This window comes from Rhinatrema bivittatum, chromosome 16 (genome assembly GCF_901001135.1).
Source record: "Rhinatrema bivittatum chromosome 16, aRhiBiv1.1, whole genome shotgun sequence".
Classification (NCBI taxonomy): Eukaryota; Metazoa; Chordata; class Amphibia; order Gymnophiona; family Rhinatrematidae; genus Rhinatrema; species Rhinatrema bivittatum.
In genome coordinates this window covers 27,244,056-27,269,188 of record NC_042630.1, presented here as the reverse complement: position 1 = coordinate 27,269,188, position 25,133 = coordinate 27,244,056, and the positions used below count along the sequence as shown (strand labels likewise).

Genomic DNA, 25,133 nt, shown 5'->3' with positions numbered 1-25,133 from the left:
AAAGCAGCTCCTCCCATACACCTTATGAATCTTAAGCAATGTAGTGGAGGATTGTGGAGGCCACACTGATCCCCCACTGCATTGCAGCACTTCAGACAGATTGCTGGCAATTTGCAAGTTCCCTTATATTGTACAGCAAAGCCTCAGCAACCAAAACATATCTGATACCCAGTGGTCATTTCAGGCTCAGCTATAGAGCCACTGACCCACTAAAGTATTTCTGAACCCTGTTAACACATTACAGGCTCAGTGGGCATGTGAAGTTTGTGCCCACTTTCATATCACTATGCAGGAACAAGCTCCAAATCCAGCTGCAGATCAACCCTGTACATCTCATCGGTTAGAAAAGGTCTATACTGCAACAGCTGGGCTTGGCAGTGTGTAACATGAGACCCAAATTCAAATCCCATCTCCATTGCTATATGGCTTTGAGTGACTTGCTTAATTCCCAGCACTGAAATATGGACTGTAAGCTCTATGGGACAAGAACACTAATCATCTGCTTCAATTTGTGTGGTACATGGATGGTGCTACATACATAAATATTAAACAGGGATGTATAAAAACAGAATATGAAGCAATATCAGGGTAAAAGGTAGAAGAGAACATTAAGGGGGAAAGGTGAAAAAGGTAAGAGGAAAGTGTATAAGAGGGGTGGGAGGAAGAGGTGAACTGGGCAGGATCTTGAGGCTGCTAATCTGTTCTCAGAAAGCAGAAACCCTCAGTTATGCAAGGCATGGACCACAAGGGTGGGTGGAGACACCATGACAGCTTATCAGCTTGCATTTGTTTTCAAGAAATTGACGCATGTGGGATTAAGGTGGGAGGGTGGAGGGAAGGGGAGATATTTCTGTTCAAATGCAAGAAAGATGTGACGAGATAAGGCGAGGGGGCAGCATCTCACTGCAGCATCAGGCTTTAGCACAACAAACTTGGTATAACTAAGATTCAGCACATTATACCTTCAAGTGCCTGCTTCTTTAACCCTAAATTCCAGAACTCTCCAGGAGACCCTCTCCCTCTCACCCTGCCCAAATCCTCTCCAGAAGATCTGTTCCCTGTCCTGGCCCTTTCCAAGAGATTCTCTCCATCTGTCCTCTCACCATTTTCCACTTCCTTCCAGGAAACCTTCTCCATGTATCCTCTCTCCTTTCACTCCTGGTACCCACTCCTTTTCACAACCAAGACACCCCATCCTTGTCCTATGCCCTCTCCAAAAGATCCTCTCCCTGTTTCCTCTCACCCAGCTCCTTTCAGAAAACAAGTTCCAGTGCCCTCCAGAAGATCCCCTGGGTGTTCTCTTACCCTGCCCAACTCCTTCCTCCCTGTTTCTTCTCGATCTGTCCCATCTCCCTTCTGAACGTTCTCTCCTTATATCTTCTCTAAGAGACCACCTCCAAGGGTCCTCTCACCCTGCCCCAGACCCTTCCAGGAGAGAGTCTCACCCTCTCCAGTTGCCATGTGTGTCCCAGTATAAGGCTGGTTTCTGAAACTGTTATTGATCTTCATGGAAAGAGTGGTGGATGTATGGTGTGCTCCCCCCCCCCCCCCCCCAGAAGAGGTGATAAAGACAAGAATAGTAATGGAATTCAGAAGGCTGTAGGACAAACACAAAGAATCCCTAGTGGCTAGAGAATGGAAATGAAGAAATTGAACAACTATATTTCTGCATGGGACCACCTGCATAGAACAGCAGTACTACCCTTAACAGATGGCATGGGCGTAACTTGTATGGAGCCGCAGTCATTATCTTAAGCAACTTGCTGTGCAGACTAGAAGAACTATTTGGTCTTTATCTGCTGTCATTAACTATCAGGCCGATACAGTACAGTGCGCTCCGGTGGAGCTCACTGTTAGCCCACGTTTGGCTGTGCGTTTTCGATGCGCTATTTTTACCCCCTATACAGTAAGGTGTAATAGTGTGTCGAAAATGCGCAGCCAACCCCCCCAAAACTAATAGAGCCCGCAACATGCAAATGCATGTTGATGGCCCTATTAGTTATTCTCGTGCGATACAAAAAGTAAAATGTGCAGCCAAGCCGCACATTTTATTTTAAGAAATTCGGCCGGCACCGGGAAAGTGTACAGAAAAGCAGTAAAAACTGCTTTTCTGTACACCCTCCGACTTAATATCATAGTGATATTAAGTTGGAGGCCCCAAAAGTAAAAAATTAATTAATTAATTAAAAATCTGTCCGCGGCCCGCAGGTTGGAAGACGGATGCTCAATTTTGCCGGCGTCGTTTTCCGAACCTGTAGCTGTCAGTGGGTTTCAGAACAGACACCGGTAAAATTGAGCGTCGGCTGTCAAACCCGCTGACAGTCGCCGCTTCTGTCAAAAAGGAGGCGCTAGGGATGCGCTAGTGTCCCTAGCGCCTCCTTTTACCGCTGGTCCTCATTTAAATATTTTATTTTTCTGTATCGCCTGCTCTCCCGTGGATTTTTCTGTATGTTATTATGAAAATTCTGTCAGATGACATGGCATGGGTCAGAAGAAAAATAGGAATTGCAATTTGTGCCCATGGCAGGCTTTTGCTGGTAGCACTGAGTCCCATTAAGCTTCCTCCCTGATTAGTGCAGTGCACTGCAGCCCCTTCTATCCAATAACTCTGCCCCCTCCTTACACAACATAAATGCTCAAGAGGCAGCAGCAAAGCTCATCCCATGAGACAGCCATAACAGCTTCTGTAGTTACAGGTATGTTACATCACATGCCCAACACCATCAGCATAAAGAGACACAGATGCCCAGCTGGATTCCACCAGAGCAACTGTGGTGAGAAGCCTATTTCTAAAGCATGCCTCAGGATCCTGCAGCTAAGTCGATGTCTTCCAACAGTGAGGGGGATGAAGAGAAAATACAGCACTACCAGGACAAGAATGCGCAGACACACTGGTGCCACAAAACTCCATGACATCATGATCTCAGAGTCCAGCCCTGTCTTACCTGCTTTCATCCTAATGCCACACCAGAAAGCCTGACGGGAGCCAGAAAAGTCAAGGCTAGGTCAAGATTCCAGATGTTTGGCTGTACTTCCCACCTGAATGCCCAGGTTAGAGAGCTAAAGCCCACCCACACTTGTTCTTCTCTTCCTCCTATATCTTACTGGCTAGTGTGTGAAAGCAAGAGACAGGCCTTAGAGCTGAGATACCCCATAAGATTATATTTATGAAAACGTGGCTATATGTAGCTAGACACAGAAGTTTAGGCACCCCTGATCATACTATATTTCAAAAAATCTCTAAGTGAACAGAAGCTGACAACTTCTGCATGGTACAAAGTTAAATGCAACACGTTCTGCAGTTTTTAATGCAAAATTACTATTTGCTGATTTTAAACAGATTGAAAATAATAGACAAGTACATTTTCAAAGGCCCATGCGCACAAATACCGGGGTTTAGGCACGTGGCCAGGCCTTGCACACACTGCGCAAATTTTATAACAAGCCTGGCCACGTGCCTAAACCCCGGTACGCACACAAGTGCCAGGCATCTCCAAAGGGGCTGGCTGGGGGATGGGCTGGGACAGCGCCATTTGATGCTGTCCTGGTGCAGTGCGCGCTGGTAGCCAGGCGGCACACGCAGATTACTTCTACTCCAGCGGAACAGTAAGTACTGAAATAAAGAATTTGGGGTTAGGGGGCGGGGGGCGGGGGGGAAGGTTAGGTGGTGGGGGGGGGCCCCCCAATTGCATCGCCACGTGTATTTACCGAAAATTCTCCCCCTGCGCGCACCGCCAGCACATGGACGGCCTTTCACTGCTTTTAAAATCGACCCAAAGTGAATATGGCAAGTGCAAAAGTTTGGACACCCTTCCAGTTGATTCATTATTATTTTTTAATTGTTAATAAGGCCCATATTTCCAGAGGTTAACAAATACTCTTGACTCTGATTGTTACTGTGTCTGCTTTGGAAACCTTTGGCCCCTCTAAGCTGCTCTCTGATCATTTGAAAATTAAAATAAATTCACTCTTACAAAGCAGGGGAGGGCTATAAAAAGCTCTTTAAATGCTTCAAAGAAAAATCTGATAGAATTGTGATGGTTCAGTTTTGTCTTATTTGTATTTTATTAGGAATGTATTATTATACACCACTTTTATTGTTTTTACAAACTGGTCAGATCTGTAAACCTGTACCCACAGATACTGCAGATGGCCTGCTGAAGAGTTTAGTTGTCACCGAAGTAGTTGCCCACAGACAGCATTACTTACACAACAATGATCTGCACGGGAGGGTTGTCAAAAGGAAACATTTTCTGCAACCATATTACAAATGTCATCAGCTAAAGAATGCAAAAATGATAATCCTGAATCTTTATGGACTAATGAAACTAAAATTGAACTTCTCGGCCACAACCACACAAGGTAAACCTAGAGAAAATAGGGTAAAGCATTGGAAAAAGACCTTGCACAGAGGTTGTGTGGCAACCAGTGGCACAGGAAATATTGTACAGATGGAAGGAAGAACGGAGTCAACTAAATATCAACATATCCTAGAAACTAATGTCCCACAAGCTGTGAAGAATTTGAAGCTGAAAAGAGGTTGGATACTTCAGCAAGACAATGATCTGAAACATACCTCAAAATCAACCACAAAGTACTTACAAGAAAGAAATATGAAGGTTATAATGGCTTGCTTATTATTGAAAATCTGTGGGGAGATCTCAAACATGTAGTACATGCAAGACCACCTAAGAATATTTTTGAGCTAGAAAGTTTCTGCAAGGAAGTGAAAAAAAAAGTTCCAAAAGCTAGAATAGACACTCTTAGCTGGTTTCAGGAAACATTTGGAAACTGGTATTTCTGCCAAAGGAGGTGTTACAAAGGACTGAATGAAAGGATGCACAAACTTTTGCATGTGCCATATTCTGAATCTGTAAAAAAAAACCAAAAAAACAAAACCCAACCTGCAAATAAACAGTAATTATGCATTAAATTGTGCAGAAAAATGTTGTTTAACTTTGTGCCACGTAGATGTTGTGTCAGCTTGTTACTTAGAGATTCATTGAAACATAATGGCAGTAACAGGTGCACCTGTATTTTCTCTTTGTCTTATGTAATTTTATTATTGCTGAATTTTTTTTGTATACATTTTATTTCAAACCATCACAATCACTGGAGTGTGTGGTCTAAAAATAGTTTAATCTTTTACCTTTTTTATTCATTTTATTTTATTCTAATTATGTTTTAAGGTTGCATTTTAAATATTTTATTATTGTATTGTTTGTTTTTACAGTCTGCTTGTTTATTATTTGAATTTTATGTTACTGTTTGGCTATGTTTTTATTTATACATTGTAAACTGCTATGATTGATTTAGAAAAACGGCATATAAATATTACAAATAAATAAAATAAATACAAAATTAAATTTGATCAGGGTACCTAAACTTTTGCACAATTGTACATCTAAATAACAACAACAAGAAGACACCTATGAGTGTAACAAGTGTCCCTTATAAGAGGGCTGCCAAATGGCTCCATGCATAAGGAACGTGCTAATCTAGTCCTGGCTTTACCACAATGCATACAAGGATTTGTAGTTTTGATTTTCTCATTAATTTTCCTAAGAAAATCAGAATCCATGCAGACAATGGAAGGCAAAACCAGGACTGGATCAGTCTGTTCCTAACATGGAACCAGCTGGCAGTCCTGGAGTTTGTGATCCAGTTACAGGAGAACTGGAAACTTCAACATCTACAAGAAATAAAAACCCCAGAAAGCAGCATCTTATGGAGGAGGAAAAGTTACAAAAACTAGCTTAGGTACTCTTAAAAGATGTAGAGGCACAACTCCAACATTAATCCTACCATCGGCAGTCTTAAGTGCCTCGAGGACCTCAAGGGGAACCATCTGACCCAGGCAAGAGCTATGAGTACAGCCAACATAGCCCATGCTTGAGTTTCTCCTCATCTGCTGCACACCACCCTGGCCTCTGACCTAATAAACCTCACAGGATAAGCAGGTTAAACATACACTAATACTAGGATGAGACCTCCAAGGAAGCTGGGTGGTGCACAAAGCATTGCTGATGACTCAGGAGACAATCTTCCTTTTGAGCCAACACCCCAGCATGGTGTAAGGGGGTACTGTGTTCCTAAGAGAGGCATCTTTTTGAGGATGAAAGGTATTTGGGTGAGGAGGAGCTCTCATTAGGATGATAGTTGTTTAGAGGTTCAGGGATTCAAGGCTCCTAAGGTCCCTTTCCACATACAAACAGCTGGAGAATTCAAGCCTATTTGAGACAGATACAGAGAGTGGAAGTGAAGTGAAATAAAGTGCACCGAGCCTAGAGCACAACTTAACCAGCAGTTGGACACATGTTTATAACCCACGATGAAATAAGGGGATCAGCCCGTCCAAAAGCACATGTCCAAACAAAGGCATAGCTCTCATCGCATGTAAATGCCATATAGATGAAGCTATTAGCTATTACCCCCACAAGGCGCACTTTTTAACCTGTAAACTTTTACACCTGTCTGGAGCAGGCTAAAGTCTTCTCGCACATCAAGGGTTCAACTTAAAAACAAAAAAATGCTGTTCTGTGGTTCCTCCTACTTTGTATCATTGCGATACTCAGTAGGAAGAACCACAGATAGCAGCACCATGCAAAAAAAAAAAAAGTCTTGACTTAAAAAAAAAAAAAAAAAATTGGGGGGTGCACAATATATACACACTCTAGGCCATGTATATTGTGCTGGTAAAATAGCTGCCGTGGGAAAAAAAACAGATGCTCGTAAATGGAGTGTCCATTTTCCTAAGCCGTGCATAGCTACGTCTCCTCGGCGCCCCATGCCATGGACGTGTTAGGGATGCACAATTTATCCCTAGCGTGTCCTTTTTAGCATGGCAGCTCATTTGCTTATTGCATCGAGCGCCCAGGAGAGGGGATTGTGCGCGCGTTAAAAAAAACATGCACCCAGTTTGGACGTACGTTTTTAGCATCTCCATATTGCATCGGCATATGAGAGAGGGATACGATGGGGTCGACTGGGTGGACCACGAGCTCCTTATCTGCTGACAGCTGTTATATTAGTATGCAGCCAGGTGTTCTGCACAACAGAACAGGAACAATACAGGCTGCAGCAGTGCAAGCTTCCCACACACACACATACACAGTCCTGCCATAAAACACGTACAGCATAGGCAGCAGCAGTGTAAATTTCCCTCACACATGCATGCACAAATACTGTCCTTCTACAGAACAGGTATAGCACAGGAAGCACCAGTGCAAACTATTTCTGCATGCACCAACCCAGTCCTAGAGGCACCAGACTCTGTATCCCGGTATCCATGCCCAGATCCCCCCATTCTAGCGGTAATGTGTGCAGTATCTTGGTGTCCATCCATAGAGCCTCCCTCAGTTCCAGAGGTGAGACTTCTGTACCACTATGCCTGTCCCCTGTGCACTCCAGTCCTAGATGTGACAGGCGCAGCTACTATCATTCCCTACAATTACCCAGGCATGATATGCAATGAGATGGCCTTTTCAATAATTACTCTATGGATATGGAACACCCTCAGAAGGCATCTCAGACTAGGAGATGATCTTTCTGAAGTTTCGTAAGGGATAAGTTATTCAAGCAAGCCTTCAACATTTTAAAATGAGAGAGTTATTTTTGCTAACGGATGGTCTACATTTTCCTAGGATCATGCAGTATTAATTTATGTTAACTACTTCTTAACTGCTAAGTTTTTGGTTGTGATTATTTTTATTGTTCGATATTATTTATTTTGTGGTTTTGCTGATTAATTATCTTATATCTAATTTTAATTGTAATTAACAATTGCTGTATATAGTTTTGTAAAAATCTGGAAAAGCAATTCACAAGTTAACAAAAATGTATTTTATTTATTTAAAAAAGCTACAGCACAGGAAGCACCAGTGCAAACTATTTCTGTACCAACCCAGTCCTAGAGGTGACAGGCCCCATATCCCTGTGCCTGTCTCTTGGGCCCTCCAATCCTAAAGGTGACAGGTTCCATATTCCTTTGCCTGTCTCTTAAGGCCTTCAGTCCTAAAAGCAATAAGTTCTGGCTCCCTGTGCCCATGCGAACTCTCCAGTCCTAGAGACAACTAGTTCTGTATCCCTGCACCCATGCCCCAAGCCCTCCAGTCCCAAAGGTGACAGACACTGTATCCCTGCACCCATCCTCAGAACCACCCTGAATCCTAGAGGTGACAGGTTCTGTATTTCTGCGCCAATCCCCAATTCCTCCCCCAGTCCTAGAGTTAACAGGCTGTATATCCTGTGCCCATCCCCTCAGCCCTCCATTCCTAGAGGTGACAGGCTCTGTATCCCTACACCCATTCCCTGACACTCCAGTCCTAGACGTGACAGGCTCTGTTTCACTGTGCCCATCCCCTGTGCTCTCAGTCATAGAAGTGACAGGCTCTGTATCCCTGCTCCTATCCCCTAAACCCTGCAGCCCTACAGATAACAGGCTCTATATCTCTGCATCCATCCCCTGGGCCCTCCAGTCCTAGAGGTGATAAGCTCTGTATCCCTGTGCAATGTGAGCTCTACAGTTCTAGAGACAACTACTTCCATATCCCTGCACCCATCCCCTGAGCCCTGCAGTCCTATAGGTGACAGGCTCTGTATCCCTATACTCATCTCTAGTCCTAGAGTTAACAGGCTCTATATATCCTATGCTCATCCCCTCAGCCCTCCATTCCTAGAGGTGACAGGCTCTGTATCCCTGTGCCTATCCCCTAAGCTCTCCAGTCCTAGAGGTGACAGGCTCTGTATCCCTGTGACCCAATCCCCTGAGCCTTCCAGTCCTAGAGGTGACAGGCTCTGTATCCCTGTGACCCAATCCCCTGAGCCTTCCAGTCCTAGAGGTGACAAGCTCTTTTCCTATGCCAGTTCCTTGAACTGCAGATCTTGGGCTGGAGTTATTTCAGAGCAATCCATGCCCATTCTCAATTTATGTAGACAGGCTGGAGAGCTCATTAGATTTTTCAAATCTGGAATAACTAGTCATATTGCACAAGGCATGCAGCCTAGTCTTCCCCACCTCCAACAGGTGCGGTAAACAGGAGGACTCCGATCCCTGTGCTTCTCCGCCCATCCACAGTGAGCAGGCACCTCCCTGTTGGCAAACATCACCAGGATACTGGCATGGTCTGGGCCAACGCTCCTGCTGACAGAGCCGACCCTGCTGGCTCAATGCTGGCAGCACTGCAAAGGGATTTTCTTGTTTTGTTAAGACTGCAAACAGGAGAAACAGGACCTGTTCCGAGTTACCAGGCAGCGCAGGGGTATTACAAGCTGGCAGGGTTAAGAATGGTTTTAAAGACAGCGTTACCCAATGCTCAGGTGCCAGGCACGGCTGCTCAAGTACACTTCTGCGCTAAGGACATCCATGTGAAAGGTCACAAGCAGCCGTTTCCTTAATCATGACACCCTTGATTCCACAGGATTAAAAATGGACTGTATTACTAAGCACAGAGAGGCAGTCTGATTACCCCTCCCTATCTCCCCACACCATCACCCAGTTCACTTCCCTGTACAAGCCAGTGAAAATGCTCCAGACTGCAGTGAAAAACATGTAGGGGGAAGGAAGGGGGGGGAACACAATTACTTTAAACAGCCAAGGCACGACCTCAAGAAAGAGGAACCTATGAAGAGCAGCCAAGATGAGCATAAAACAAGGAAATAAAAAAAAAAAAAAAAAAAAGTGTTAACATAGTAACAGTAAATTACGACAGAAAAAGACCCAATGGTCCTTCCAGACTGTCCAGCAAGTTTTTTTGTTTGTTTTTTTTAGGGCAGTAACTGCCGCTCCATGCAGGTTACCCCTATGCCTCTGTTAAAGGTAGTGAACATAATAATTTGCCATACTGAGTCAGATTGAGAATCTATCAAGCCCATTATCCTGTTTCAACAGTCGCCAATCCAGGTCACAAGTACCCAGCAAGATCCTAAACAGTAACTGCCACTCCTTGCAGGTTACCCCACCTCCCCAGTGCCTACTGTTAAGGGTAATAGTAACTGCTGCTCCATGCAGGTTATCCAATTAATACAGGTTACTTCTTCATTTCCATCATTTAGGGATCCTCTGTGTTTATCCCATGCCCTTTTGAATTCCATTATCATTCTTGTCTTCACTGCCTCTTCCGAGAGAGCATTCAAGGCATCCATCACCCTTTCCATGAAAAAATATTCCCTAATGTTCTATATATACCTTCTTGGAGCTGTTCTACAGCTTCCTTTCTACTAGAAAAAGCTAGATTTCCATGCATCATTAATGCACTTCAGGTATTTAAAAGTCTGTATCATATCTAGGTCCTTCAGTCTCATCTCCTAAGTTTTTGGGGGCAGACCCAACACCACTGTGTTTGCCTTTTTATCTGGATCTCTTCCATCCTGTCTGTATCCTTTTTGAGATACAGTTGCCAGAACTGAATGCAGTATTCCAGCTGAGGCCTCACCAGGGATCTGTACAAGGGCATTATCACCTCCTTTTTCCTGCTGGTTATGCCTCTCTCTCTCTCTCTGTAGCCTAGAATCCCTCTGGCCTTAGCCACTGCCTTGTCACATTGCTTTGCCGCCTTCAGATCATCAGACACCAGCACCCTGAAGTCTCTTTCCCAGTTCACGAAGAGCAAACTTTCAAACCTCCCCCAGCCTTCACAGAGAGCTCCTTTGGATTTCTGCACCCCAAATGCATGACTGTACTTCTTGGCACTGAATCCCAGCTGCTAAACCTTCCACCACTCCTTGAACTTTCTTAGATAACTTTTCATTCCCTCCATTTCTTCAGGTGTGTCCACTCTTGTAGTCTGCAAAAAGACAAAACTTTTTTTTCCTTCTATCCCTTCCACTATGTCGCTCAAAGATATTGAACAGAACCGACCCCATAACAGATCCTTGGGGCACTCCATTTATCACCCTTCTCTTCTCAGAGTAGGTTCCATCTACATAGAGGCAATGGCACATTTAATGCTGTACTTGCTGAAGCCATAAGAAAGGTTTGATTAAAAAGAGGCATTTTGTCCCCATGCCCTGTGAAGGGTACAGCGCTGAAAAATATCACTATCCCCATCCCCACCCTGTAAGACAAGAATCTTTATCAATATTTACTCTGATTCAGGATTTGGCATTGCCCTAGGAGAACTTGTGATCCTGCACCCCTAAGCCCAGCAAAGTGTTCTGTGCTCCTGCTGCAGAGCTACGATAAGCACAGAAAGAGAACTGAGGGCTGCTGATTGCAGGAACCAGCAAGAATGCTGCAAACCACAAGACTGGCGAGGGGGGTTGGGGGGGGGGGGGGAAGAGTGATTTTCTTTTTTTCAAGAATAAGAGAGCAGTATGTAATTGTGTGATGAGGGTCATTTTCGCTTAGAAGTTATTCACTCTGCACCAGACCAAAGTATTGGGAAAAAAAGCCACTTTCTAAAAAAAATGCTTATAATATTGTTAGTTGAAGAAGAGACCTGTGTAATCAGGACACTGTATATTAGGAATATTTCTATCACATGCAGACTTGCTGACACAGCAATATATCTAGCATGTACAGTTACTGCTCTTTTATAGGTAGCTCCATGCTCAGGACACATGTGTGTCTGTCACTGAGCATCTTAAATCGAAAATCAAAGGGTGTGCAGAAGCCACCATTGCTTGCTGATCCCACATCACCTGCAGTATTTTAGTCTGACCCCTAGGCCTGGATTTAGGCAGAGGCAACTGCTTAGGGTACCAGATTTTGAAGGTGCCATATATTTAGACTAAAGTGGAGTCTACATCTGCTTGCTTTAGGGTCATGTGTCAGTACAGCTACAAAAGGGACACTGCCATGGCACTCTGCCTCTGGGCACCAAAATCTTAAATCTGGCCCTGCTGACCCCAAGTTTTATGTTCCACTCCTACTCAAAGAACTTTGTCTCATTACTGACAGGAAATACTGGACTACCAGATCTCAAACAGCATACAAGGAGTATTGGAGCCCCTCAGGCATCCTATGCTTACCGTCCTCTCCTGCTGATCAGGTGCCAGGGGAACAGCTCTACTTATTTGGAAGTGAAATACTGTATTTCATCAAGAGGAACCCTATTATCAAACACAAAGACTTCCCAAAGCTTTACCAATCAGGTGACCGCACTAGCAGGAAGCACACTTCCAAAAAGTCATAAAATATACATTTAAAAATAAAACTCCAGGACTTTCCGACTGTACTTCCAGTTTCTTTTTTATTGTGGTCCATGATTTTTGCCTCCTCTTGTCATGAGCTGATACTTTCTAGGTAGGTGTAGGCTGGCTGACTACCTGGTTCCTGGTCAGAAAGAAGAGGCAAAAGGAGTCCGGGTTTTCAACTTCCCTTTTAAAGATTTTCATTTTGAGATACTGCTGGGATGCTCTGAGACAGGAACTTAACCTTTTAGTTACCAACATTCCACAAATGGAACATTTTTTCATATACTTTTAATTACTTGCAATGTTTTTTTATACCATATTTATACCATATTTGGGTCTAGTTAACTAAGATATGTAAAAAGGGGCATCAGGAAATAATTCCTTCAATGAGCAGGATTCTAAAAGGTTAACTACAAAAAAAAAAAAAAAAGAACCAAAACCAAACCCCAAGACCAACTCTTTTGTCCCTCGTGACCTGGAACCCTGTTGCTTACAGTTCTGAGAGTTTGTGAGTTCTGCTCTCCGCACAGCGGCTATCAGCTTGTTCCAGGTCATCTGGACCCCCGATTCTGTGGACATGTAGCACTTAGAGAACTGAAAATATAAGTTCATAAATTCAATGGTGGCAAAACAAGGACTATCTAACCCATACAGATAACCTGGAGACAGATGGTAAATACATTTTGTGTCTATAGGAAAATTGCTCAGTACAACAAGCAATAAAGAACAGGAGAGAAAGATGAAGGAAATTTGGCAACAAGAATCAAAGAGGGGTGAAAACTGTGCATATGGGTGGGAACAAAACCATCCACTTCATCCATCACCAGGACAGAACCAAGCATTTATTTAGAAACTTTTATATACCGGTAATTGTGGGGACATCATACCGGTTCACATAATAACTGAAAGCTTGGAAAGTACATTTCAACAGGGAGAGTAACTGGGCGAGGGGGGTAACCAAGAAGCAGTAGGAAGGAAAGAAAACAAGTAAGTCATAACAAGAGGATAATAAATTAACAATTTACAATTTACATTGAGTATCTCCTTGGAATAAGGGGAGGGCGGTCAACTGGAGGGGGGGGGCGGGCTACGGACTAAGAGGCTATTCTGTGTAGGCATGGTTGAACAGAAAAGTTTTTAGTTTCTTTTTGAATTTGATTGCACAGGGTTCAAGGCGCATGTGGACAGGCAGGGAGTTCCAGAGGGCCGGACCGGCAATGGAGATGACACGGTCGCGGGTGGAGGAGAGATGAGCTGTTTTCAGGGATGGAACATGAAGGGTGCCTTTGTTGGTAGATCTGGTGGCTCGGGTGGACAAGGAGGCGGTGAATGAGAGGTCGAGCCAGTTTGAATTGTGGGAGTGGATGGACTTGTGTATTATGGTCAGGGTTTTGTAGTGAATACGGGAAAGGATGGGGAGCCAATGTAAGTCCTTGAGGATAGGGGTAATATGGTCGTGTTTACGTGTGTTCGTGATGAGTCTTGCAGTGGCGTTTTGCAATAGTTGGAGGGGTTTTATTGCAGATTGGGGGAGTCCTAAGAGGAGGGCATTACAGTAATCAAGTTTGGAGGTGAGGGTGGCTTGAATCACTGTACGGAGGTCATGCGTGTAGAGTAGGGGTCTGAGTTTCTTTAGAACATTGAGTTTGAAGAAACCAGTTTTGAGGATGGAATTGATGTGGGGTTTCATATTGAGATTGGGATCGAGAAGGACTCCTAGGTCCCTGACAGAGGGTTGAGCAGTAAGGAGGTTCAGTTTAGGGTCGTTGGGCAGGGGGTCACGGAGGTCAGGGGGATGCGAGGAGATGTGGAGGAGTTCTGTTTTATTTGTGTTAAGAGCAAGCTGGAGGTTGGTGAGGAGGGCGTTGATAGCTGCTAGACAATTTTCCCAGTGCTCCAGGGCATCGGATATGGAGTTGTGAATGGGAATGATGATCTGTACGTCATCAGCGTATAAGTAGAATTTGAGTTTAAGGTCAGAGAGGAGGTGGCAGAGTGGTGTGAGATAGACATTGAAGAGGGTTGAAGAAAGTGATGAGCCTTGCGGGACTCCTTGTTGTAAGGGATAATAGAAGCAAGAGAGTTCTCTTCCCTCTATGCCACATCCTCATTCTAGCTTGATAAAAAGCAGAGGCTGAGATGTGATGTGAGGACATTGAAAGCTGCTCAGGTTTTTATGGGAGTCAGAGATGAATAAAATAAACAGAAAAATGTACACACCTGAGCTCACCAGCAGCACTAAAGGGCAGCAGATAAGGCAGGTGAACTCCTGGGGAGGGGTGCGGCCGCTATCAGCCAGCTAGTCTTGACTCAGCCCCCAAAGTCTCAGGATCAACTTCTAACCCTGTCTCGTCACAAGTCCCTTTAACAAAAGGAGCCACTTGCAAGCAGATTATAATTATTTCATAGCAGTGGATGCTGCAGTCTTGCTTTAAGACAAACAGAAAATACCTCCCGGTATCTTTGCAAGCCACAAATTGCTAACTGATGAAGAGAGGGGTCTTAGTAGTGATGAGGGTATGGGGCTGTAGAATTGATACATGGGCAGAAAATGTGCATAGAGAGGAAAAGAGACAGACTCAAAGACACTAGGGTTAATGAGCAAGATGCAGCATGTGAGAATAATGCAGAGATCGCTAGGGATAGGTCATTTACCCTTCCCCTTTGACAAGCAGCAGGGGACACATTTTGTCATTTAGGAGCCGCTCAGATGCATTCACTTCAAACTGTTTTCTCTGCAGGCTGTGAATTCTTTATTGGATAAGGAGAGAATTACCCTAAGATAAAGCAGTGCATGAGATATGAAGACCACATAAGACATGCCAGGCTGGGTCAGACCAAGGTCCTCCAAGCCCAGCATCCTATCTCCAACTGTGGCCAGTCTGGGTCATAAGCATCCGGCAGATCCCCAATAGTTGTTCTTGCATCTCACTTCCAGGAATAAGCTCTGGTTTTCCCAAGTCTACCTGGCTAATAACTCTTTATGGACTTTTCCTTCAGGAACTTGTTCAATCCACTTTTGAACCCCACTGTGTTAGTTGCCTTGACCACATCCTCCAGCAACAGATTCCATAGCTTGATTGTGCACTGAGTGATAAAATACTTTATACAATTAGTTTTAATTCTTCCCGTTGCTAGTTTCATGGAGTGCCTCTAGACCTACTGTTGTTTGCAAGGGTAAATAACTGTTCCCTATTTACCTGTTCCATCCATTCATGATTTTATAAATCTCAATCACATCCCCTCTTAAGTCATTTCTTCTCCAAACTAAAGAGTCTTAACCTGTTTAGCATCTCTCCATAAGGGAGCTTTTCCATCCTCTGTCATTTTTGTCACCCTTCTCTATACTGCTATATCTTTTTTTGAGATGGAGTGATAAGAACATCACATAATACTCAAGGTACGGTCACACCATGGCGCTATACAAAGGCATTATAATATTCTCAGTTTTGTTCTCTAGTCCTTTCCAAATAATTCCCAATTGCTGCTTTGACCACCACTGCACACAGAGTCAAAACTTGCAAGTTATTGTCCACAAAAAGACTCAGAAGTCCCTTTCCTGGGTGGAGACTCCTAACATGGAATCCAGCATCATGTGGTTGAGATTATTTTTTCCTTTGTGCATTACATAAGAACATAAGAAGTTGCCATACTGGGTCAGATCGAGGGTTCATCAAGCCCAGCATCCTGTTTCCAACAGTGGCCAATCCAGGTTACAAGTACCCAAACATTAAATAGATTCCAAGCTACTAATGCCAATATTAGCAATGGCTATTTCCTAAGTCAGCTTGATTAATAGCAGTTTATGGACCTGCTCAAGGAACTTTTTTAAACCCAGCTATGCTAATTGTCTTAATCACCTCCTCTGGCAATGAATTCCAGAGCTTAATTGTGCGCTGAGTGAAAAAATAATTCTCTAATTTGTTCTAAATGTGCTACTTGCTAACTTCATGGAGTGCCCTCTAGTCCATGTATTATCTAAAAAAGTGAATTGGTTATTTACATTTACCCATTTAGACCTCTCATTATTTTATAGACCTCTATCATATCCCCTCAGCGGTCTTTTCTCCAAGCTAAACAGACCCACCCTCTTCAGTCTTCTCTCATAGGGGAGCCATTCCATCCTCTATCATTTTGGTCACCCTTCTCTGAACCTTTTCCAGTGCAACTCTATCTTTTTTGAGATACGGTAACCAAAATTGCACAAAGCATTCAAGGTGCAGTCTCACTGTGGAGTGATACAGAGGTACTATGACAGTCTCCGTTTACTCTGCATTTGTCTACATTAAACTGCATCTGCCATTTGGATATCCAGTCTTAGTCTCACAAGGTGCTTCTGCAGTTCCTCACAAACTGCTACTATTTTAATAACTCGAAACAAATTTGTGTCATCTACTGATCTGGTCACCTCACTCGTTATCCTTTTCCAGGACAGGTCCCAATACAGATCACTGGGGCACTCCACTAATGGCCTTTCTTCATTTGGAAAACTGTTTAGTCCTGCTCCCTCTTTCCGGACTTTTATCCAAATAACAGTCCACAATAAGACGCTGCCTCCTATCCCATGACCTCCCAATTTCCTGAAGAGTCTCTAATGAGGACCTTTGTCAAATGCCTTTTGAAAATCCAAATACTATAAATCAACTGGCTCATCTTTATCCGCATATTTATTTATACCTTAAAAAAAAAATCTAATAAGTTGGTACAGCAACACTTCCCTTTGCAAAAACCATGTTGACTCTCTCCCATTAAAACATGTTTATCTATGTGGTCAGTCTTGGTAAGTAATAGCACCCTGCCTTGATCCCAGCAACTTCTTCGCTCTAAAAGATTTTCTGATATTTTAAAACAATATGCAAGGAATCCAGGCCTGGGTTCAGTGTGTAGGTGGGGAAATAAATCTACTACTGTCTTATAACAGTGGGGACAAAATGATCATAATGTAATGAAATTTGATAAATCACTGGAGGGTGAATACTAAGGAAAACTACTACAGTAGCATTTAACTGTAAAAAGGGAGAAAATGATAAAATGAAGATGTATGTTAGAAAAAAACATAATAGGAGCAATTCATAAAGTTAAAAATTTGCAGGAGGTGTGGACATAAAATTATCATCCTTGAGGCCCAAACAAAATATATTCCATAATTTAAAACAGATAGATGGAAAACCAAATGACTTCCAGCATAGTTTAATAGTGAGGTGAAAGAGGCAATAAAAACCAAAAGGGTTTTTTTGTTTTTTTTTTTAAATGGAAAGCAGATCTGAATGCGGAAAATAGGGAAAAGCATAAGCACTGGCAAGTTAGATGTAAAAAAAAAAAAGTTAAGTAGGCTAAGAGAACGTTTGAAAAGAAGCTTGCCATAGAAGTAAAAACAAGTAAAAAAAAATTTCAAGTACCTTCAAAGCAAAAAGCATGTGAGGAAGTCATTTGGGCCACCAGATGACCATGGGGTAAAAAAAGAGTACTCAGGGAGGATAAGGAAATAACAGAAAAACTAAAATTAATTCTTTGCATCTGGCCTTACTGAAGAGGATAATTGGGGGTCACACTGACACCAGAAACATTTTTTGATGGTGATGACTGAGCGACTAAACAAAATCACTGTGAAACTAGAGGATGTAATAAATCAGACTGACAGACTAAAGAATAACAAATCACCGGGACCAGGTGGTATTCATTTCAGAGTTTTGAAGAAACTCAAACATGAAACTGCAGACCTGTTTCTGGTGATCTACAACCTATGATTTAAATCAGCCACAGTAGCAGACGACTGGAGGGTGGCCAATGTGATGCCAATTTTTTAAAAGGTCACCAGAGGTGATCTGGGAAACCACAGACCGGTCAGCTTGATGTCAATGCTAGGCAAAATGGTATAAGCTATCCTTAAAAACAAAATTATTTGATATAGTAATATTCATAGCACAAAGAAACAGCCTGATCAGATGCTAGCGACTCTTGGTGGATTGAAAGCAACAGAGACTTGATAGGATTCATTCCCAGAAGAGATGCTTAGTATGAGTAAAAGCTCCATAACAGTCATTATTAAAAGGTGAGGGACATCTCATAAGTCTCTATGGATAGCTCGAAGCCTGGTGATCTTGACCCTTTTCTCCTCCCTCATAGCCTCCAGTCCCCAAGCACCAGATTCCAGAGAAAAGATGGGGGAGTAATGATTTATCTCCTTTTAGCCCTTATTGTTTAAGGAGCAACAAGCTGGAGATTGACTGATCATCAGGAGAAAGACCATGGAAACCAACAGAAATCAAACAGTTGCAACCTGGATAGGTAAAGAGCACAGGCCACGGAGTGCTGAGCAAACAGGACAAGTGAGATACAGGAGACATTAATATGCAGGAATATTGATGTCAATAATTAATACCAAGAACAGTGAATGCAAGATAAACAGAGCCTGGACCCAGGACCAAGCCCTCCCATCACCACCAGTACTATCTGTGCATGGAACCTTAGGACAGAAACTGGACCCAAAAGAAGATCTGGTCACCTCTAACACTTCTACCTGAGCACACAGAGATGCTCTGACAGGACAATGGAGGACTAGTGTAAATTGGACGACCAGGAGTACACCCAAATATAAAAATTCCCCCAATCAGTCCCACAGCAGATGGTCCTTCTCAGTGCCACCCTGTCATGCACACAGAGAATAAATAATGCAGGTGGGGATAAGAGAAGAGAGGGCACTGTCAGACAGTTACTACATTAAGGGAAGTAAGCTGGTGCTGAACAGACCCGTGTGAGAGCAGATGACTGCCTGAGGCTGTGGATTAAATCTCTCAGCAGGGAGCTCCAAGCTCCATCACTATTAGCCATGTCGTCAGGTAAGTAACACACTCCACTCTTCGAGTTGACTAAGTTGGTGGTGGTGGCAGCAGAGTGCCAACTGGAAAGGCCAATGAGAACTGGGAGACTGGATGTTTGGGCAACAGCCACGAGATTATCAGTAGATATATAAAATTACTACAAAACTTTGTGGTTAGACATGGAAAGAGAGTGATGCTCGATGTGAACTAAATAGAGATCTTGTATGCTTAGCAACCCAGAAGGATAGAGTACAGTGGGGAAAGATGACAAAATCTGCCCTGGATAATGAGTGATATCCTCCATGTGGTCACACTATGGCTGGCAGCTGGGGTATATCCTTGGTAATGTGGACAACACACTGCACAGACTGGATAGGTTAATTTGTTTTTTTCCTGCCGTCATCTACTGTGTTCCCACCCCACAGCATGGACAGAGTGATTTGACAACTGGCCAACTGTGCCCATAATCAGGTGCTGACCAATGCAAAGCACTATGGGCATTTCTTTATGACATTGTGTAACTACACAGAGCAAGTTTAGGCAAGACGTGCCCCTATATTCTGGCATTACCAGCCCCTCCAGCCCTCAGAGTTGGCAACTGAGAAGGTGAAGGAGGATGACGCCAGTGAGAGAGCTTGTGATGGAGAAGGGTGGGCCCCTCCAACTGGCCTACTTCAGCCCTTTCTAGTTGTCAGTGCCTGCAGGGATGGGTGCTGCTGTCAGACAGAAACCAGTCTGGTGACTGTGCAGGCGACCCAGGACATTTACTCTTATTTAAATCATAAAATACAAATAAGTCAGGGCTTCAGCATTTTACAATAAATGTCTTTAAAATGAAGGAAAAAAACAAAGAAAAAAAGAGAAAAAGTAAGTTTTACTCCACTCTGCACAGGTGAAACACAGATCAGTGCATAGCCTCCGGCACACCCGATTCTCCAATGAAAGCTGAACTTGTTCAATTCTGGAATTTACCACAGTGCCTATATCACGAGACCACCTGCAAAAGGCAGGCTGAAAGGCTTCCAAGGAGCATGCTCTCGGGCCATCCAGGAGCTGACCTACTGGATACCACTCTTTCCAAGCCCAGAATTATAATGGCACTTTGGCTCCTATGAGACAGGCAGAATCAGCCCTCATTTAGTCCTACTGGATATGAGCTTGTCATTAATGAAAGGAAATTCCTATGTGCAAATGGGGGACGAACTTGACGCTAGTCTTTCCATGCATTGCTCAACAGCACCTGTCTCAGTATGTCCCCCTTCTTTAACCTGAAGAAAAAACCTTGAAAAAGAAGTGTCATATGTAGCAGGTTTGGTGTCTGTTTCATCCAACGACCTCCAAGGAATAGGAACATGGATAGCACATTAATTGAATTCTTGAGTTATTCATAGTTTCTGCCAAATTATCAACCCTGCCCTACAGGGACCAGCCTCTTCTGGGGCTGGGGAGGAATCTAGCTTTTGTGTTTACTCATCCTTCTCTGGGCCCCAGTCCTGCCCTGGCAGGGCCACTCATGCTAGGCCAACCAAACCAGTAGGAAAAGAACTAGGTCAGACTGAGAAGGAAGTACAAAACCTGTAGAAGAAACCAAAACAGCAGGATGAGGCGAAGAAGCTGAGGCCCTGTTAGAGGAGGCAACCATGCCTTGACGATTAATGAATCAGCACCAGCCCAAGACGGAACAACTAGTTGGCTGTGCAAATATTTTTCACAGACAGAAGATCCCGATGACTCCACAGCTGACAGTCTTGAAACAGTGCCCTGCTGCTTGGCCACAGTTGTGTTACAAGATGGACCTGCATCTTGGGACAATGAGAGACTTACAGGACTACAAACTCCAGAACCAAAAAATAAAAATAAGAATTTCACAGGGGGCCCAGATCAAGAGGGACGAGCTCAGTCAGGTCTGCTTCTTATATTACTGAATCTATGGACTTGTAGGTCCAATTTCCCTAAGAGAAGGGCAGCTATGTAAAACCAGGACTGGCTCAGCCTGTACCTTCTACATGGAGTCATCTGCTTCCCTCCTGCAGAGCAGTCAAAGAGAATAGAGGCTGTTGCCAGACTCAGCATCACTCTGATCTGGATCCTTCACCAAGCTAAGAGCCCTTATGTATGGAATTTTGACTGGGCAACTCCAGATCCAGTCCGGATTTTACCCCACTGGTGTTTCTTTGTAACATCAGAACTACAAGTCCCAGCATTCAATGAGGGAGGGAACAACTGGCTCCAAAATATTAAAAAAGAAAAGAGGAAGGAGTGGTAAGCCTGCTCCCATTAAGCATCTATGGTAAACGTACATTTAGTCCCCAGCATCAACAATTCAGTGGCAGAAACCTGGCACTAAATACAGAAAGCCCAGAATGGCTGACTAATAAACAGGAACTGAGCCACATCTGGATGCCCCTCAGCTCACTGAATCTTGCCCAAAAGAGGGGGTTGTGTCCTCTAGTCACCCTAATATCCTCATTCACCTGTATGCCATTCTCAGAACAAAGCATACAGGACTCTGCAGCAAACTTAAGGGGGCAAGGCATGCGCTCTCTCATGAATACAAGGCCTGAAGGCAGCATGTGCACTCAGGGGCAAGGTCTCTTACCCTATGTCTCCTGGCACAGCTAAGACAGGGGATAGAAATATAGAAACATAATGGCCTATCCAGTCTGTCCATCCATAACAACTATTCATCTCTACAATCCCACCACTCCTTCAGAGATTCCCATGTTTATCCCAGATACTGTCCTTGTCTCCACCACCTTCAAAGAGGTTGTTCTATGCATCCACTACCTTCTCTGTAAAGAAATGCAGAGTTATACATCGAGGCTGCAAAAACCCAAGAGAGAGGTACAGTATGAGAGTGAAATTCTTCTAAGCACAAAAGAAGAGCAGGATCTGGGGGTAATTATATCTGATGATCTTAAGGTGGTCAAACAGGTGGATAAAGTGATGGCAAAAGCCAGAAAGATGCTTGGCTGCATAAGAGAGGAATGGTCAGCAGAAAAAAGGTGATCTTGCCCCCTGTATAGGTCCCTGGTGAGACCTTATTTGGAATACTGTGTACAATTCTGGAGACCACACCTTTAAAAAGATATCAACAGGATAGAGTCAGTCCAGAGGGTGGCTACTAAAATGGTCACTGGTCTTCGTTATAAAGGCATGAGAGAGATTTGTATGCACTGTCTCCACTGCATGCAAATTTTATCTCATACATATTCATTGTGGATATCCTGAAACCTTGACGCTGGGGGTCCTCCAGGATAGGCTTGGGGACCACTACCCTAGAGGAAAGGCGATATAGGGTAGATATGATAAAGACATTTAAATTCCTCCATGGTTTCCATGCATAGGAGGCAAGCCTCTTCAACAGAAAGGAGGGTCTAAAATGAGGGGTCATGAGATGAGTGTGAAAGGGGGTAAAACAGGAAAAATCTAAGGAGACATTTTTTAGCAATAAATCTTAGCTGCCAGACCCTAGACCATTCTTTATGCTTCGATAGACCCTCTTCATGTTCTCCCACACTTCCTGCCTTTCTACCTTGTTGCAGATTTTGGTATCATCTGCAAAAAGACAACTTTTCCCAATAATCCTTCTACAATATCACTTAAGAAAATGTTGAAAAGAACTGATCCCAGGACCGATCCATATGGCACGTCGCTAGTAACCTCCCTCTCTTTGGCGTGAACTCCATTTTTCACGACTCTTTATCGCTTCCCACTCAATCAGTTTCTAACCCGGTCAGTCACTTTAGGGCCCATACTAAGGGTACTCAATTTATAAGTCGCCCATGCAGAACCATGGCAAAGGCCTTCCTGAAATCTAGGTAGAGGGAGTCTTGCTGGGAAGGGTGAGTCCACCCCATGTTCTCATTTTAAGTCAACTACTTTAGTTTAACAAACAGTTGGCCAGTGACCCAGGTCCTGGAGATAGACTTCAGTTCAGTCCAGAATTTGTTGACACTCCCTCCCCTCTATTTCTAATGTGTTATGCTCACCGGAGTACAGATTTAAAATGGAAGCCAGACCACAACAAATGTACTAGGAGATAAAAATGAAATAGTCAAAAGTCTCCCTCTAGATTTTTGCTTCACCTGTCAGCCCTGTTTGCAGTTTAAATTAGAACGCACCTTTGATCAGACCATGAAGGGAACTATGGGTTGCAAGGAACTTCCCTGTGTATACGTCAGTCATTCATATATCCGCACACAATCTGAAACTCTGAAATGCATCCACTGGCCAACAGAATGCTAGCCAGAGCAGCTATGTCTTCCTCCTCTCTCGCAGTTTGGAAACAGGGTTAGGGAGAACAGACTGATAACAACAGTGTTCTTTATCCTGTTATGCTGTAATTCCCAGACCTCCTCTCAGCTGTTACATTTACTAGAACAAAGATCCATCCAATCACTGGCCTTGTCCGCAAACATGAGCTGCCTCCCATCACTGACCCACTGAGCCTCCCTCCCACCTCTGACCTCGACCCACAGGAGTTCCCCTCCTGCTTTCCATTGCTAAACTGAGCTGAGCCACCAGAGCCTAACCATCGCTGACCCGATCCAACTCATGGAACCTCCCCTCTTAGCTCCCATCACTGACCTGAGCTACTGGAGTCTTTCTCCCGCCTCCCATCAATGACTTGAGCTAACCTCCCATCACTGTCCGACCCACTGGAGCCTCCCTCCTGCTTGCCATTTCTGATCTGAGTTGACTCACAGTAGCCTCTCTCCTGCCTTCCACTGCTGACCTGTCCTAACCCAACAGAGCCTCCAATTACTGACCCACCAGAGCCTCCTACCGACCCAATGGAATATCCCTCCCATATCACATTACTGACCAAAGCTAACCCTCGAGCCTTCCTCCCATCTCCCACCTGAGCCACCCTCCCATCACTGACCCTCCTCCAGCCTCCTACCACTGACCTAAGCCTCCCTCTTGTTTCCCATTATTGACCTCCGATTGAGTCACTTTTTGCAACTCTATTTTCAGCCATGCAACCTCTGATCCTGACATGAGCACTGGATTTCCTTAGGTCCATTCCCCCCATGGACAGACAGATGGAGACAGATAGACAGGGCCAAAAACCTGCAAGAGGCTCCCCATGGGCACAAAACACTTTAACCAGCTGCACCACCAGCACCATCGAGGAACAAGTAAATGCAGAAACACATGCCAGTGAATTAATCTGCAGATGCTTGAAGAAAGCTAAGAGGGGGTGGGAACAAGCCTTCGCCCAGCAGACTACCAGTTCAAACAAAACTAGCAACCCAGCCTCAGTTTCAGTCTGGCACACGCAGGAGGAGAGCAGGTAATGGGTGCCCATTAGATAAAGGGATTATTCTCACTGATCAGGAGGGGTTTCTAAACAAAACCAACAAAAAAAAGACAATTTAAAAAGGGCTATTTAGGTCATGCACACAACCTAAACAGGAGTCTGTGTCACATGACCTGTAGCCCACTTTATTCTCGGCTAGTATAGGATCATAAAGCTTTCATACGGGATTTTATGTCTGGTACAGGCAGATAAAAACTTTGCATGGGAGGAGGGAAGTGGTACAGCGCTCCCCGGCTCCCTGCCAGGAGTAAAGGTCCCAGACCGCTCAGAAGCGCAAAGGGAAAGGGGGAGCGGGCGCAGGACTCACCTGGGCTCCGTCCGTGCGCTGCTCCAGCCCAGAGACAGGTGCGATTGCGCCGGGGGCTCCGAGCTCAGAGATGTCAACGCCGGCCGCTCCTGCTCTTCTGCCTGTGCCTCCCTCTCCCCGTCCCCTGCTGCCTGGTAAAGGTATCAGACGGTGACCCTGCCGCTTCCTCTCTCCGCAGACGGCGGCAACGGCAACTCACTGCTTCACCTGTCCCTGCCTCCAACCCTCCCCGCTCACCTGTCCCAGCCGCCAACCCTCCCCGCTCGCCGGTCCCGCCCCCTCTCCGCTCACCTGTCCCAGCCTCCAACCCTCCCCGCTCATCTGTCCCAGTCTCCAGCCCTCCGCGCTCACCTGTCCCGCCCCCTCTCCATTCACTTGTCCCTGCCTCCGACCCTCTCCCTCCCCGTTCCTGCATCCAACTCTCCCTTCACCTGCCCCACCCCCGTCCCCGCCCACCTATTCCTGCATCCAACCCTCCCTCATCTGTGCCTGTCCCTGCCCGCTCACCTGTCCCCGTCTCCAACCCTCCCCTCCCCTCCTACTC

The 25,133-nt window shown here is 44.6% G+C and overlaps 1 protein-coding gene across 5 annotated transcripts in view; it reads right to left on the bottom strand.

The window, feature by feature from the left end:
* Positions 1 to 24,809, bottom strand: part of ZBTB7B (zinc finger and BTB domain containing 7B) — a 60,308-nt gene extending 35,499 nt beyond the window's left edge. For all 5 annotated transcript variants that reach the window (XM_029580405.1, XM_029580408.1, XM_029580406.1 and 2 more), the window contains exon 1: positions 24,590 to 24,809. The gene's annotated coding sequence lies outside the window, so the exon portion shown is untranslated. The remainder of the gene's footprint in view (positions 1 to 24,589) is intronic.
* Positions 24,810 to 25,133: the final 324 nt, after the last annotated feature.